Source organism: Lactuca virosa, chromosome 8, assembly GCF_052849685.1.
Source record: "Lactuca virosa cultivar CGN04683 chromosome 8, Lactuca_virosa_CGN04683_v6, whole genome shotgun sequence".
Lineage (NCBI taxonomy): Eukaryota > Viridiplantae > Streptophyta > Magnoliopsida > Asterales > Asteraceae > Lactuca > Lactuca virosa.
The window spans coordinates 189,493,033-189,510,901 of NC_136433.1; positions in this window are offsets into that span (position 1 = coordinate 189,493,033).

The window sequence follows — 17,869 nt, forward strand, 5'->3', positions numbered from 1 at the left end:
ATAATTCCAAGCTCTCAAATGAAGTTCTTCATCCATATAGCCTCCTTTGATGCTTCGCTTGCTGCAATGTACTCTGATTCACAGGTAGAATCAGCCACTGTCTCCTGCTTGGAACTTTTCAAAGTTACCGCTCCTCCATTAAGGTTAAACATCAAGCCAGATTGAGAACAGAAGTTGTCTCTGTCTGTCTGAAAGTTGGCATCACTATACCCAATAACTCTTAAGTCATCACTGCCGCCAAGCACAAGGACCCAGTCTGTAATTCTTCGCATATAGTTAAGAATGTTCTTGACCGCTATCCAATGAGCTTTACCCGGATTTCCCTGATATCGATTAACCATGCTCAAAGCAAAAGCCGCGTCAGGGCGAGTTCATGTCATAGCATACATGATCGATCCAACGGTGGAAGCATATGGAACTTGACTCATTTCTGCTATCTCTGCATCAGTACTCTGACTCTGAGTCTTACTCAGTTTGGTATTAGTCTAGATAGGCAACTCTCCTTTCTTGGAATTCTCGATGCTAAAACGCTTTATCACCTTATCCAAATACATGCTTTGACTAAGTCTAATTAGTCTTTTACTCTTGTTTCTCAAATCGTTATTCCCAGAATGTAAGCAGCCTCTCCCAGATCTTTCATAGCGAAACAATTTCCAAGGCAGGACTTAACTTACTGCTAGGTTGGAATGTCGTTTCCTATAAGTAGTATGTCTTCAACATACAACACCAGGAAGGTTACCATACTCCCACTAGCTTTGACATATACACAAGATCCATCCTCACTTCTAGAGAAGCCAAACTCTTTAACTTTCTTGTCAAAGCAAATATTCCATCTGCAAGAAGCTTGTTTCAATCCATAGATTGATTTCTCAAGCTTACACACTCTATAAGGGTACTTAGCATCCACAAAACCCTCTGGCTGACTCATGTAAACATCCTCAGCCAACTTTCCATTAAGGAAAGCGGTTTTGACATACATCTGCCAAATTTCATAGTCATGAAACGCAACTATGGATGGCATTACCCTAATAGATTTAATATTAGCCACTGGTGAGAAGGTCTCATCATAGTCAACCCCTTGGGTTTGAGTAAAGCCCTTCGCAACCAGTCGAGCTTTGAAAGTGTGTACCGTTCCATCCATGTCGGTCTTCTTCTTGAAGATCCATTTTCATCCAACTGTCTTTCGACCTTGTACATTGTCAACCAAATTCCAAACTTGATTGTCATACATGGACTTGATCTCGCTGTCCATTGCCTCTTTCCACTTAGTAGACTCAGGGCCCGCCATGGCTTCCTTGTACTTAGAAGGCTCATCCAAATTTACCAGTGTGCTATCACTGATAAACGTATCACCATATGTATTTATATGGAAACCATAAAACTCAGGTGCCATTCTAACACTGCTGGAACGTCTAAGAGGTAATGACTCGTCAATAGGTTCAATTGGAATTTCTTCCTCAGGTTGAGCACTAGTGTTAGAGGTTCCTTCATCGTTTGACTCTTGAATTTTTTCAAGATCAAGTGTACTCCCACTGTCCTCTTTGCATATCATCTCTCTATCGCGAAAGACTCCCTTTCGTGCTACGAAGACCACATTTTCACTAGGTCCGTAGAAAAAATAGCCAAAGGACTTTTGTGGGTAACCGATGAAAAGACATCTCTTACTTTGAGGTTCAAGCTTGTCGTGAGTCGCTCGTCTAACGAAATCCTCACAACCCCAAACCTTGATATGTGCCAACAAGGGAAACTTCCATGTCCATATCTTATGAGGTGTTTAGGCAACCTTCTTTGTAGAGACAAGATGGAGAATATGGGTGGCAGTCTCTAAGGCATACCCCCAGTTGGATATTGGAAGTGAATCTCGACTCATCATGGAATAAACCATGTCCAACAAGGTTCGATTAAGCCTCTCAGCCACACCATTAAGTTGTGGTGTCTAAGGAGGTGTTAATTGTGAAACAATTCCACATTCCTTGAGGTAGTTATGGAACTCGATACTAAGATACTTACCACCTCTATCAGATCTGAGCATCTTGATCTTCTTGCCCAATTAATTCTCGACTTCTTGTTTGAACTCTTTGAACTTTTCAAAGGTTTCTGACTTGTGCTTGATTATGTAGATATAGCCATATCTGCTATAATCATCAGTAAAAGTCACATAAAATCGATTTCCATCTATTGTGGTGGATCTGAAGGTCCCACACACATCTATGTGTATGAGATCCAACAATCCTTCACCTCTTTCACAAGAACTAGTGAAAGGTGATTTCGTCATTTTTCCAAGTAAACAAGACTCGCATGTATGATCTGACCTTAAGTCAAATGATTCCAACACTCCATCCTTTTGGAGTTGGGCAATATGTTTCTTGTTGACATGTCCAAGACGACAATGCCACAAATATGCTTTGTCTAAACCATTAGATGAATCAATTTGCAAAACACTATTACCTAAATTGTCTACAACCATTACAGTTTCATACACGCCATCCCAAGGTAATGCTTCAAAATAAAATACACCATTTTTATAAGCATAAATAGAACCATTCTTATTATTAAAGGAATATATAAAACCTTGTCTATATAAACCATGACATGAAATGATGTTTCTCATCATTTCTAAAGAATAGAAACAATTGTTCAAATCCAAACACAACCCACTACTAAGCACTAAAGAATAAACACCAATCTTGGTAACAAGTGACGATCTCCTATTCATCATAATCAGATCTTCCCATGCTCCACATCCTCACTTCTTTTTAGCCCCTGCAAATCAGAACAAATGCGAACACCACATCATGTATCAAGGACCCAAGAATGAGATTATGAGGATTTTTTAGATAAGTTGATGTAAATATCTGCCGAGGTTGGCTTTGTTGGATAAGGTGTCTAAGTCCATAACTATATTTGGTATGTACTTGACCCGAACCGACATGGTTCATTTGGGTTGCACTTCACCAGAACAATTTGTATGGATAGTCTTTTGAGAGTAGTATATTTATGATTTATTAATATATTATAAGGTATAATATATTACTATGAAATCATATTATTTAATTAGTATTCATCAAGAATTAATTTGGAATAAATTTAGTGATAAAAAGTAACTAATTAAACATGGACTCTTATATATATAGAGAATGGGTCAATGTTCATTTAGGATGGGATAAGCTTGCATAGAAGTCCATGGATAGTACATGGAGCTTTTAACCCATGGATCCTATGGAAATGAAAGGTCATGGGTATTAGGATTTAAATAGATGTAACCCTAATCCACCATACTATATAAAGGAGTCCTTGGCACTTGAACTTGGCACTAGTGTGTGAGATAAGAAGGGATAGCCGATTTCTAAGTGTGAATTACTATTCTCTCAAGTTTTCAAGTTGTGTGGTGATTTGTGATTCCACTTGAGGCATCCACATTATTGGTGCTAGGCTCTCAAAACTTCAAGTAATTAACCACAAGGAAAAAGTATGTCATTCTACTTGATTTTATGTTACAAGTACGCCATGATATGCTAGTTAGGATTACAACCTTGGAAAACGAATATTTGCATGTATAATAGAGAAAACATATATCCAAGGTTTCTAGGGTTGCATGTACACCATAGGAGTGTTAGAATGCTCAAAACCCATTTGTGGTATCAGAGCCTAGGCTTGTTTTCATTATACTTGATGCAAATTGTTGAAAAATGTCGAAATTCTGCTCACTGTTCAGTGAACTCGCTGAGTCCATGGGGGGACTCGACGAGTCCAAGTGAAACTTCATCCTACTAGTCGAGTAGGTTACTGCACTCGGCGAGTAGGAGGCCGTGTGTGCAGATTTTCGAGTTTTTTTGCTGGAATTGGACTAGAATCATTGTCCTAAACTGTTTTGGACTTGTAAAATCTGTTTTTGATGAGGTAATGATTATGCTAATCCAATTTCAATGATATTTATCAAATTTTCAAGTTTTATATATGTTTATATGATTCTTGAAATTTTTTGATTTGAATGTTCATGCTTATGAGTTCTAGTAGATCATAAGAATTATTTGCAAATTGTTTGTTAGTGTAATTCTTGATCTAAATGTCAATTAATGGACTCCATAACTTGTCCTCATGTTATGGAATTCCAAAAGTATTTTCTTTAAAACCATTAAGACTCATAAGTTAGAGAAATGAAAAGTTTTTGAATAGTTTCAAAACTTGCCCTCAAGTTTTGGAATTTGTAAAGTCTCACACACACTTTTATTCCAAACCCTAGAGTTTTAAAAGCTTCAAACTCAACCCTTATACTTTATAATATTATAAGTTAATAATATATATATATATATATATATATATATATATATATATATATATATATATCTGTGTGTGTGTGTGTATAAGATCAAGTCAGTCTTACCGTTAGTAGGCCTCATTCACGAAGCCGGTCTATAACGGGGGTATAAGGTTGTTGCCTATAAATATAAAGTAACTAAAACTTTTATAAATTCTCAATCTTAGTTTCTTTAGGAACATGTGAATTTGGTGCTAACCCATGAAATTATACTTTGTACCTTACCAAGTCGTTAGTGGAGCGTGTGTGGTTAACCGACACACTAACATGGACTAGTAAGAGTGGCAAAAGGTAAATTAATGTTTATCATAGATTTTTGGAGCGCGTGTGGTTAACCGGCACATCGATTAGGTGATAAAATTAAGGGTACCAAGTTAATTTGCATGGTTATTCACACCTTGTTTGTGATCTTCGGCATCCCGGTTACAAACTTGAGAGGGCACAATCGAGATTTAAACATGCCATTGAAAAGTTCAATGAATCTCAAAAGAATCTAGGAATTTCAATTCATTAAAACTTAATAATTTATTTTGTTTTTCACGGTGGAAATTGGTGAATCGTCTTTCACCTACCTTCAAATATTATATAGCTTGGATTACGACATCCCTCTTCTAAGTTATAAAATATTGTGTTGGGTTCTAGCCTTAATATTACATTTGGGTGTCTTATTAAGGATTCTTTATCTAATTTAAACTTGTCTTTTTCCTTTTCAGATGTCTTCCAACAATGCTTCAGGCTCAAACCCTACTGGCTCCTTCTCACTCATGAACCTTTGTGTGAGGGTCATTTTTGATGGAACTAATTTCAATGACTGGATTAGGAACATCAGAATGGTCACACGCTATGAGGACAAGGAATATCTCCTTGACAAGGAGCTTAAGGAACTTGATGAGTCGTCTGCTACTCCACAGGAGGTTGCGGATTTTAGGGCACATGAGAAAGATGCCACCAAGGTAGCTTGTATCATGCTTACCACTATGGCACCTGAACTCCAAAAGTCCTATGAGGACTTCTACCCTTTTGAGATGCACCAGGATCTGATGGAAAGGTACCATCAGAGTGCACGTCAAGAGAGGTATGAAATAATCGCCTCCATGATAACAACTAAGATGAAGGATAGAGAGTCCATCACGACCCACCTACAAAAAATGAAAAGATTTGTGGACCGTTTGCTCAAACTGAATGTGAACTTTGATGAGGAGCTGGCCATTGACATCATATTGCACTCCTTACCTCCCTGTTATGATCAGTTCCGCATGACTTATCATATGAATAAGGAGGAGGTCACCTTGACCAAGCTTCAGGAACTTTTGAGGACTGCTGAAAGCAACCTCAAAGGGAAAATGTTGTTTCTACTCCTACCACTGCCCCTGTTCTGGCAATCGGGGATGGAAAAGGGAAAAAGAGGAAGACCCCTTTGAAGGGTACCAACGGAAAGTCTCTTGAAGGCTCCTCTTCGAGTGGGACCAAAGGTGGTTCTGCTACTCCCTCTTCCAACCCAAAAGAAGCACAATGCTTCTATTGTCAGGAAAAGGGGGACTGGAAACGAAGCTGCCCCAAGTACTTGCAGGATATAAAGGATGGGAAGATCAAGCCCTCCTTTGCATGTATTTACACTATATTGTCTAATAACTAACCACATACTAATTCTTGGGTCCTTGATACAGGGTGTGGAATTCGCATTTGTTCTGATTTGAAGGGACTAAGAAGAAGTGAGGAAGTGGAGCACGAGAAGATAAACTTAATCAAGGGGAATAAGAAAGCATCACCTGTCACCAAGATTGGAGTTTACTCTTTATTGCTAAGTAGTGGGTTAACATTAAATTTGAATAAATGTTGTTACTCGTCTGAAATGGCGATAAATATTATTTCTTTTCATGGCTTGTACAAACAAGGATATAGTTTTTCGTTTGATAATGAATGTGGTGCTATTAATGTTTTTTATAATGATGTGTTTTATTTTAAAGCATTACCTTGCAATGGTGTATATGAAGCTGTGAATGTTGTAGATAACTTAGGAAATAATGTGTTGCATATTGATTCTTCCCCTAGTTTAGATAAGGCATCCTTGTGGCATTGTCATCTTGAACATGTCAACAAGAAGCGCATAGGCCAACTCCAGAAGGCTTGAGTCTTGGAGTCATTTGAATTAAAGTCAGATGATAGTTGCGACTCTTGTTTACTTGGAAAAAAGACATAGTCACCCTTCACTGGTACTTGTGCAAGGGGTGAGGGATTGTTGGATCTCATACATACAGATGTATGTGGACCTTTCAAAACTGCCACAAGGGATGCTAACCGCTTCTATGTGACTTTTACTGATGATTATAGTAGATATGGTTATATCTACATAATCAAGCATAAGTCAGAAACCTTTGAAAGGTTCAAAGAATTTAAACAGGAAGTGGAGAATCAGTTGGACAGGAACATTAAGATGCTTCGATCCGATCATGGTGGTAAGTATCTTAGCACAGAGTTCCTTGACTATCTTAAGGAATGTGGAATTGTTTCATAATTGATACCTCCCAGGACACCACAACTGAATGGTGTGGCTGAGAGGCACAATCAAACCTTGTTGGACATGGTTCGTTCCATGATGATTCGAGCTTCGTTACCAATCTCATTTTGGGGGTATGCCTTAGAGACTTCCGCCCATATCCTTAATCTAATCCCAACTAAAAAGGTTGCAAAAACACCTCACGAGATGTGGACTGGGAAAGTTCCCACTTTAGACCACATCAATATTTGGGGTTGCAAGGCTTTCGTGAGGCACGAGACTCATGATAAGCTCGAACCTCGAAGCGAGCGATGTATTTTCATCGGCTACCCACAGAAATCATTTGGTTACCTCTTCTACAGTCCCAGTGAGAATATGGTTTTTGTGGCAACGAGAGGAGTCTTTCATGAGAGAGAATTCATAAGCCAAGGAAACAATGGGAGGCAAATTGACCTTGAAGAGCTTCAAGAGTCAAGCGGTGAAGGAACCTCAAACCCTAGCAATCAACCTGAGGAGGAAACTCCTGTTGAATCAACTGACGAGCCCGTACCTCTGAGACGTTCCATTAGAGTTAGGAATGCACCAGAGCATTATTATGGTTTCCATATTATTGCGGAAGGTGATACATTTATCAGTGATAGTACACTGGTAAATCTGGATGAACCTAACAGCTATAGGGAAGCCATGGCAGGCCCCAAGTCTGCTAAATGGAAAGAGGCTATGGACAGCGAGATCCAATCCATGTATGACAATTAAGTTTGGAACTTGATTGACAATGAACCGGGTCGTAAGACAGTCGGGTCCAAATGGATCTTCAAGAAGAAGACCGACATGGATGGGAAGGTACACACTTACAAGGCGCGACTGGTCGCGAAGGGCTTCACTCAAAGTCTTGGACTTGACTATAATGAAACCTTCTCGCGAGTGGCGAAAATTAAGTGTATTAGGGTTATGCTAGCCATTACCGCATTTCCTTATTATTAAATATGGAAAATGGATGTCAAAACCGCTTTCCTTAATGGAATGTTGGCAGAGGATGTTTACATGAGTCAGCCAGAGGGTTTTGTCAATGCAAAGTACCCTGATAGAGTGTGTAAGCTTGAGAAATCCATTTATGGATTGAAACAAGCATCTCGCAGCTGGAATCTTTGTTTTGATGAGAAAGTCAAAGAGTTTGGTTTTTCGAGAAGCGAGGATGAGTCCTGTGTATATGTCAGAGCTAGTGGGAGTATAGTCAGCTTCTTAGCTTGGGAAATGTTTCGCTATGAAGGACCTTGGAGAAGATGCCTATATCCTAGGGATAAGGATATTGAGAGATAGGAGTAAGAGACTAATTGGACTTAGTCAAAGCACTTACTTGGACAAGGTGGTGAAAAGGTTCAACATGCAGAATTCCAAGAAAGGCGACTTACCGATCCAACACAATGCCAGACTGAGTAAGACTCAGAGTCCGAGTACAGATGATGAAATAGCTGAGATGAGTGGATTACCATATGCTTCCGTTGTTGCCTCGATCATGTATGCTATGACTTATACCCGCCCTGATGTGGCCTTTGCTTTCAACATGGTCAGCAGATATCAGGGGAACCCTAGCAAAACCCACTGTGTTGCGGTAAAGAACATTCTCAAGTACCTGCGAAGGACAAAGGACTGGGTCCTTAACTGCGGTGGGAGTGGTGACTTGAGAGTGTTAGGGTACAATGACGCCAGTTTTCAAACCGACAGAGATAATTTCTGCTCTCAATCGGGCTGGGTTTTTACCCTGAATGGAGGAGCAATTACTTGGAAAATTTCCAAGCAAGAGACGGTAGATGATTCAACATGAGAATCAGAGTATATAGTAGTGAGTGAAGCGGAAAAGGATGCGATATGGCTAAACAACTTCATCAGAGACCTTGGAGTTGTACCAGCTATAAAGGAACCTGTGGAGATTTTCTGTGACAGCAATAGTACGGTTGCCTTAGCCAAGGAACCGAGAGATCATGGCAGATCCAGACACATTGATAGAAAATATCACTTCATAAGACACAAGATAGAAGAAGGACTCCTCGTGGCAATGAGGGTATCGTCAGAAGATAACCCAGCAGATCCCCTCACAAAGGGACTGACTAGGGTTAAGCATTTGCAGCATGCGAGGAGCATCGGGCTGAAGGACGATATTAGTTTTAATAATTAGATAGCTATTTCTGAAACTTGTAAAATGTAATTGACATTTGGTGATTAAATAAAAGTTGTTATTTGTTTATGGTTAAAGTGTTACTATTTTGTGTCAATCGTTTACTATTGTTTCAACTTTGCATGTTTTGAGTTCCAGAATAATTACTTTATTCAAACTCTCCACAATCAATCATACTTTGGAAGTAGGTATTAATCAAGATTGTCATGAATTGGGCTTGTAGATGTCTAAGGGGTTTAGACATAGCAAAAGTTGCTGCAACATTCATGAGTGCTCATAAGTTCTGAGTATTGGATTAAACCCACACTCACTTGTATCACTTCGTGTGACAACCCGAAATTTATTCCGTCACTGTAACCCTTTCCGTTAATAAAATTTATTTTATTATTAAAAATTGTCCATTAACTTTTAAGTTAAATAATTCATCTAGGGTTATTGTCATAATTTCCTACGTGTAGGAAATCAATAAAAATCACATATAATACCCTCGATAATCCTTTGGAAAAATTTGTAGTTTACGACTAAGTCGGGTTACGGTCACTTAATCGGGTAAAATCTTAAACTCCGTTTAATGTCGGGATTGGGTGTGTCCCCACCTGGCCACTAACTCAAGGCCTATATAAAGGTTGAGTGGCCACCATTTGAGTCCTTTCCCACCTTAGAACTTTCTCTCTCTACACTCTCTCTAAAAATCGGATTTTTGCACAAGAATCACTCATTCAAGCTCCAAAATCGTAAGTAATCCTTCCTAGCTTGTTGTTTAACTTAACATGCATGCAAATCTATGGGTTAAACTCTCAAAACCCCCAAAAACTTGTGTTTACGGTTTGGGAACACCTCCCAAAACCGTAAACTCCCATAAGGGGGTTTTGAATCCCCAAAACCCTTTCAAACCTCTTCTAATGTTTAGCTATGGCTTAGGAACTTGCATGCATGAACTTAGAACATCAAAATCATGTGTTTATGGGACTAAACATGAGTTTACGGTTCATGAACATTCATGAACCGTAAACACCCCAAAATGGGGTTTTGATGCCCCAAACCCTCTTCAATGCTTAGCTAATGACCTAGAAACTTGCTGGAAAGATCTTAGAACCCTAAAACATGGATTGAATGGTGCAAACATGAGTTTACGGTTTGGGAAGGCCTCCCAAAACCGTAAACACCTTTTAAGGGCGTTTAAGTGCCTTAAAAACCTTCCTATGCTTGTATAAGTGACTAGAAACTTGCATGCATGAGCTAGGAACACCAAAACACGAAAAAGTTGAGGCATACATGAGTTTACGGCCGTAAACTCATGGGTTTACGACCGTAAACCCAAGTGTTTACGACCGTAAACTCTCAAGGATGGTCCAAGGACCGTAAACTCCAATGAGGGGTCCTCTTGTGCCCTAACCACTTCCTAAGCCTTTGATTCGAACTTAGAACCCTTCCTTGTGAGATATAGGACCTTGAAACACACAAATGCACCACTACCATGAGTTTACGGCTGTAAACTCATGGGGGAAATGGCCCAGAAACCGTAAACACACATAAGGACTACCAAATGAGGAGTAAACTCCAATGTGAGGCCATACTCTCCTTAGATGCAACCCTTAGCACTCCTAGCACTTGAAACAAAGTGTTTTCATGCATTAGAGTGTCTTTACTTGATTAATTAGTGATTAAATAACTAATTAGATACATTTATGTATCACTACATGTTACATAGGATCCGTGTGTGTGTTCAAGTCCTCACTTGACACCTAGCATCCTACCCGACACTTCCATCTACTCCACTCACTGCAGGTGAGTTCATACCCCTAAATTAACCTTTTAAATGATTTTAAATGCTTTTATGGGGGGGGGGGGAATACAAGTTGAACTGTTATAGTTATTGTGTCAATCATATGTGATTAATAACTAGAACAGACTACAAGATTTATTGCTACTTTCAGATTTCCATCAAACCTTGGGTTTTCAAGTGTTTCAAACCTTTTATCAAATTCTTTAAATGCTAAAACCGTTTTCAAACCCTTTTAAACTTGTTTTATCTTCAAAACCATATCTATACTAATATATTTATATAATTAAGACTTGAAGGACGTAGGACTGATAGCTCACCTTATTTCCTGTTCCTCGTTTGGTTGTGGACTTAGGGTATTCGGTTATTTGTCCGACTGTCGTTGAATTCTTAGTTATATATCATATATGTTTGTGTTAGATATAAAAGTCTTCACTTCAGTTCGATACCTTTGTGTAACAAAGGCATGCAACCAACATTACTATTTAACTATAATAGGTATAGTTAAGGATTGCAACTCCTTACTACTATTACAATGACACCTACCAGAGTCAGTACAGTAATGAGTCAATACATGCTAAACACTATAAAAAGAGAATACTATATACTATACAAGAGAACACTCTATACACTATACCAGAAAGTACATTATACATTATACAAAGAGAACATACTACAACAGAATGTGACATACTATCTCTCGATACGACACTTCACTGTGCTATCACCGTGTAACCAGAGTCTCCTGGAGGGAGAGCGGGCATTATGTGTATAGATCTATACGGGACAGACACTCCCACATCCCGACTGCTAGCTACAGTCCAAGCCGACTAGGCCTAGGGGTGACAAAATGTCACATTTCTACAGATGACTCGGAGGGTCATCAGGGATTCGATCGTCAATCAACATGGTTACATACAAGTTCACATTTCGACCTTTAATTAATACATTAAGAATTAAAGGCAAAACAGACTCCCCGAGGTGTATTGTACATTTAATACTACCTGGAGTCTGCATTTTCATTTCATTAGCTGGCAGTGATACTGCTGGGGTAAAACACTATTTTCCCAATTACTTTACATGAATGAAGTCCAAAACTATATTTTCCTACTAATAGTTTCTCTGGGAAAACTTTTACATTTTCAAAGGATCAAACATACATACAACCGGGTCTTGGTAGAAGACCACTTTCACTGGAAAACATAGGGTTTTCCTAGGGAGCATACTATTTTCCAACATTGAGATAAATTATTATACTACATGGTTTTAATCATTTTTATACAAGCAATGACACTAAAGTACTTATGAACTCACCAGCTTTATGCTGATACTCGCTTTCAAAATAACTTGTATTCTCAGGTCATCAGTAGACAGGTACAGATGCAGCTTTTGAGAAGAAGGAGCACATACAAGACTCCTCTTTATTTTGATTATACTTTTGGTGTCTAACAAACTGTATAGAACACGCTTGTATTACAATTATTATATTAATGCAATGGATGTTGTTGCTTGTCTTTACTATTATGCATTGTTATGATACTGTACATGACGTCCTCCACCCCAGAACGTATTCCGCCGTTCTCGGTTTTGGGGTGTGACACTTCGTGGAATTTATCTCGAGTGATCGTGAGATGGTAATATCATACAAATCTTCAAACCTAGAGATATGAGTTGTTGGCTATCAGTTGGTTGTACATTGATTGTACGAAAACGAATCAGTAACTTGATGTTATAAAACGTGCTCTTGTGTATGATTTAACAAGTAGTTAGTACAAGCATATGAGTCGAAGTTTATCTGTTCCTTTTAGTCCTTGGAGGATTAAAAGCGATATATGGGCCCCTCGATGATTTTTTTTGACCTATGTACCAGGCCCGGTCAGAACCTAGTTGATGTGTTCAATTTGGTTCTATGTCAAACAAATCGGAAATCGGGAAACAAAATGCTGGACAATAAGTTGAATGTTATTCCATGTATTTGTCCGGCTGATATCTTGAATAGAGGATTATGTGATCACTTATCTAAAATGGCACTTCATAGTTCAACAGAGTTTGAAAAGCTACGATTGATGGTCGATTCCTAAGGTCATACTTGCAAATATAGTTATCAGACTTATCCACGTGGGAGACTGTTGGATAAGGTGTCTAAGTCCATAACTATATTTGGTATGTATTTGACCCGACCCGGCATGGTCCATTTGGGTTGCACTTCACCAGAACAATTTGTATGGATAGTCTTTGAGAATAGTATATTTATGATTTATTAATATATTATAAGCTATAATATATTAATATGAAATCATATTATTTAATTAGTATTGATCAAGAATTAATTTGGAATTAATTTAGTGATCAAAAAGTAACTAATTAAACATGTACTCTTATATATATATATATATATATATATATATATATATATATATATATATATATATATATATATATATAGAGAGAGAGAGAGAGAGAATGGGCCAATGTTCATTTAGGATGGGCTAAGCTTGCATGGAAGTCCATCGATAGTCCATGGAGCTTTTAACCCATGGATCCTATGGAAATGAAAGGTCATTGGTATTAGGGTTTACATGGATGTAACCCTAATCCACCATACATTATAAAGGAGTCCTTGGCACTTGAAATTGATACTAGTGTGTGAGATAAGAAGGCATAGCCGATTTCTATGTGTGCATTACTATTCTCTCAACTTTTCAAGTTGTGTGGTGATTTGTGATTCCACTTGAGGCATCCACATTATTGGTGCTAGGCTCTCAAAACTTCAAGCAATTAACCACAAGGAAAAGGTATGTCATTCTACTTGATTTTATGTTACAAGTACCCCATGATATGCTAGTTAGGATGAGAACCTTGGAAAATGAATATTTGAATGTATAATAGAGAAAACATAGATCCAAGGTTTCTAGGGTTGAATGTACACCATAGGAGTGTTAGAATGCTCAAAACCCATCAGGCTTCACCTTGCCATCCTTAATATCTTGCAAGTATTTAGGATAACTTTGTTTCCAATGCCCTTTTTCATGGCAGTAAAAGCAAGTAGCTTCCTTAGGATCAGAGGCAGGAGGAGCATCAGAATTGGCATTTCCTTTGGGTCCATTGCTTGAGGACCTTGTTTGGGACCTCCCTTCCAATTCTGTTTGGGAGGACCTTTCCTCTTCTTCCCCTTTCCTTGCCCAATCGCCAAGACAGGAGCAGCAACAGGAGTGGAGGCAATACTCATTCCCTTCATTCCACTTTCAGCAGTTCTCAGTAAGCTCTGAAGTTGAGCCAATGTGGTCTCTTGGCTGTTCAAATGATAAGTCAAGATGAACTGATCATAACAGCTGGGAAATGAGTGCAAGACTATGTCAATAGACAATTCCTCATCGAAGTTCACATTGAGCTTCAACAAGCGATCCACATATCATTCCATACGTTGCAAGTGGCTCGTGACAGACTCTCCGTCCTTCATCTTGCTGGTAATGAGAGAATTTACTACCTCGTATTTCTCTTGACGAGCTCGTTGATGGTACTTTTCCATCATGTACTTATTAATCTCGTATGACCAATAATCCTCATAGAACCTTTGTAGCTCAGGATTCATAGTAGCCACCATGATGCATGACACTTTGGTAGCATCATGGTAATGTCTCCTATACTCAGTAGTTGTTCAGGAGTAGCTTTTGTTTCATCAATCTCGATTAGTTCTTTTTCGAGCACATACTCCTTGTCCTCGAGCCATCTTGATGTTTCACATCCAATCATAATAATTGGTGCCATCAAAGGTGACTTTTAAGCATATGGCCAAGAAGGAGAAGTTGTTGGAGGAGTTGTTGTTGTCGGAGGAACCTGAAGCATTGTTGGAAGTCGACATCTGAAAAAGAAGAAGGGCAAGTTTTGATTAAATAAGAATAATGTCACACCCCCAAATCGGAACGGCGGAAATGTTCGGGGGCGGAGGACGTCATGTACAATATCATAACAATTGAATAGTAATGAAACATAGCAACACAAACATTCATACATTGAGATTTCAAGTATTACATTGTTTACAAAAGTCTGTTGTTCAAAAGTTGAATACAAATAACTGAAAAGTAGGAAAACATGAGACGACGACGCCAACCCTCAAGAAGGGTTGAGTACCTGTCTACTGTTTTCCTGAGAATACAAGTGATTTTGAAAAGTGTCAACAATTAAGTTGGTGAGTTCATAAGAATTTTGCATGAAAAGGGTTTGTAACTGTTTTGTGAAAGACGGTTTCGTATATTTGTCACACCCCAAAACCGGAACGGCGGAAACGTTCTGGGGTGGAGGATGTCATGTTTAGTATCACAAGGCATGCATCATAGTAATCAAAGTAATAGACAACCATTTCATTAGAAAGAAAGTGTTTACAAAGTGTGTGTTCACAAAACATAGAATTCAATGGCAAATAACAAACAAGACTTGGAGCTATACTTCTCCACCTTCCGAATCCCAGTGCGAGTACCTATCTACTAGTCTCCTGAGAATACAAGTTATTTGAAAGAGTTGATCAGCAATTAAGCTGGCGAGTTCATAAGATTTTCGTGATGTAGGTAAGTTGTAAAATGTAGTAAGTTGTAAGTTCTGTTTAGAAAAGTTCGCATGTTCCTCTTAGAAAATCCTATATTTTCTACTTTGATGTAAGATAAGTAAAAATGATTCTACAATCCTTTCTATGAGTACTAAATGGATACAAGTGATATACAACTCAGAGTAAACAAACAATCGATTGAGCGCATCTGCTCTAAGGCGGAAAGCACACATCCCATTGTTTGTTTGATCATTGTGGTATATAACCGTGGTGTATTCACTTGTTACTCATGGAGTTAATTGTAATAGTTCCTTTATATTTAATGAAAAGATTCTTTAAGAAAACCCTTATTCCTTATAATAAAATGGTGACCACAGTGATTACTCCTATAATCACTTAGTTTATACTAGCTATATATGATCTAATATCGGATAGAGAGTTAATGGGGTGAATCTGCCCTAAGCCCACAACCAAACAAGGAACATGAAGTAAGGCGGAAAGCACACATCGAACTACCTATTGGGTATCAATGATATATAACCATGCTGTATAAACTAAAGTATTATAGAGTTAATCACCTAAGGTCCTTTAAGTTTATACTGGTTTAATAAAATGGATTAAACCCTGAACTGGTAGGTTTCTAGTTTTGTATACCAAAAGTTCTGATTTTGAAAGTATGTTATGTTCTAGAAAACTGTGCATTGACTCTGTGTCCTATGACTTGACCCATACCTGGTACCCTTATGATGACTCAATGTATACTGGACATATATATCTAGAATCGAATAGGTAGTAGAGTGGGTGAATCTGTTCCAAGACCACAACAAAACAAGGAACAGGAAATGAAGCGGAAAGCACACATCCTATTACCTTGTGACAACCCGAAATTTGTATTTTGTACAACCATTCACTTCAATAGAGGTCAGAACAGTTTCTGCAAACTTTCAAGCTTTTTGGAATAAGATAGAGTGTTTATAAGTTAGTACTTCAGGAGATACCAGGAGAGAGGATGCCCTAGCGTTTATTGTGCAACAATAATATTCCAGAACTCCAAGAGTTTGGAGTTTACGGTCTAAACAAAGGTGTTTACGGCCGTAAACCCTAAAAGGGGGTATAAATATGACACTTAGTCATATTTTACCATTTTTCACAAATTCAAGATCCAAATCTCAATTCTCTCTCAAGTATCATCCAACATTTCTTCTTGATCTTCAACTTGTAAGTGTTTCTAGCCCTATTAAGTTGATATATTACTTAATCTAGTGATTTAACATACTTCCATCCGTGAAATCATTCCAAAAGGTTAGATCTTCAAGTTTCACCAAGAACACCAAGAACACACACTAGTGTTCTTGGACTTTTAGCACCTTTTCAAGCCTCTATCTTGTAAGTACTTCTGTCCTAGAGTATAATAGGGCTTGTTACACTTCTAATCACCAAGAAAACACCCAACAAAGGCAAGATCAAAGGTGTTTACGGTCCAAGATGTTCTTGGACCGTAAACCCTAAAAAGGGTGCCAAAGTGTGCCCTAGTCCCTTCTAAGACTTGGAAACTAACCTAGATCCCTTCCTTGATGAGCTTAGCACTTGAAAACATCAAAAGACCATAAACCATTTGGGTTTACGGCCGTAAACCCAAAGGCAAATGGTCCAAGGACCGTAAACTCCATTTAGGAGTGAAATGGTGCCCTAATCACTTCCATAGGCTTATACTTCAAGAGGAAATGCTTCTAAGGACTTGTAGAGCCTCAAAACAACACATGGTCAAAGAAGCATGAGTTTACGGCCGTAAAATCATGGGTTTACGACCGTAAACTCAATGAGTTATGGTCATAAAACCGTAAACTCAAATAATGGGTTCCCTTGAACCCTAAACTCAATAGCAATGTCCTACAACACTTAGATGCAATCCTTAGGACTTATAGCACTTATATAAGGTGTTTTACATGTCCTAGGATGTCTTAACTTTGTTAATTAGTTGTTTAAAGACTAATTGGATACATATATGTGATATTATATGTTAACTAGGATCATTGAGTGTGTACAAGTCTTCACTTGACACTTAGCATCCTATACAGTCCGTTCATCCAAACCACTCACTACAGGTGAGTTCATACCCCTTAATTAACCTTTTAAATGTTTTTAAATGCTTTTATGGGGGGGGGGAATACAAGTTGAACTATTATAGTTATTATATCAATCACATGTGATTAATAACTACCAAACAAGTGGATTTCTTACTTTTTAAACTGTGTTATCAAACTGTTTTACTTCAAACTGTTTTACAAACTCTTTTTCTTATCAAATACTTTTATTAAACTCTTTTAAACTTATATTCTGTTATATTGACAAATGCATGCCTATATATGTATAGTTATATAAGTAATGTTTAAAGGACTTAGGAAGGCTAGCTCGCCCTATTCCCTTTTCCTCGTTTGGATGTGGCCTTAGGGTATCGGTTATTCGTCCGAATGTCGTCTAAATATTAGTTATATATCATGTATACATATATAGACATAAAGGTTACTTCTTTCATTCAGTCCAATGCCTTT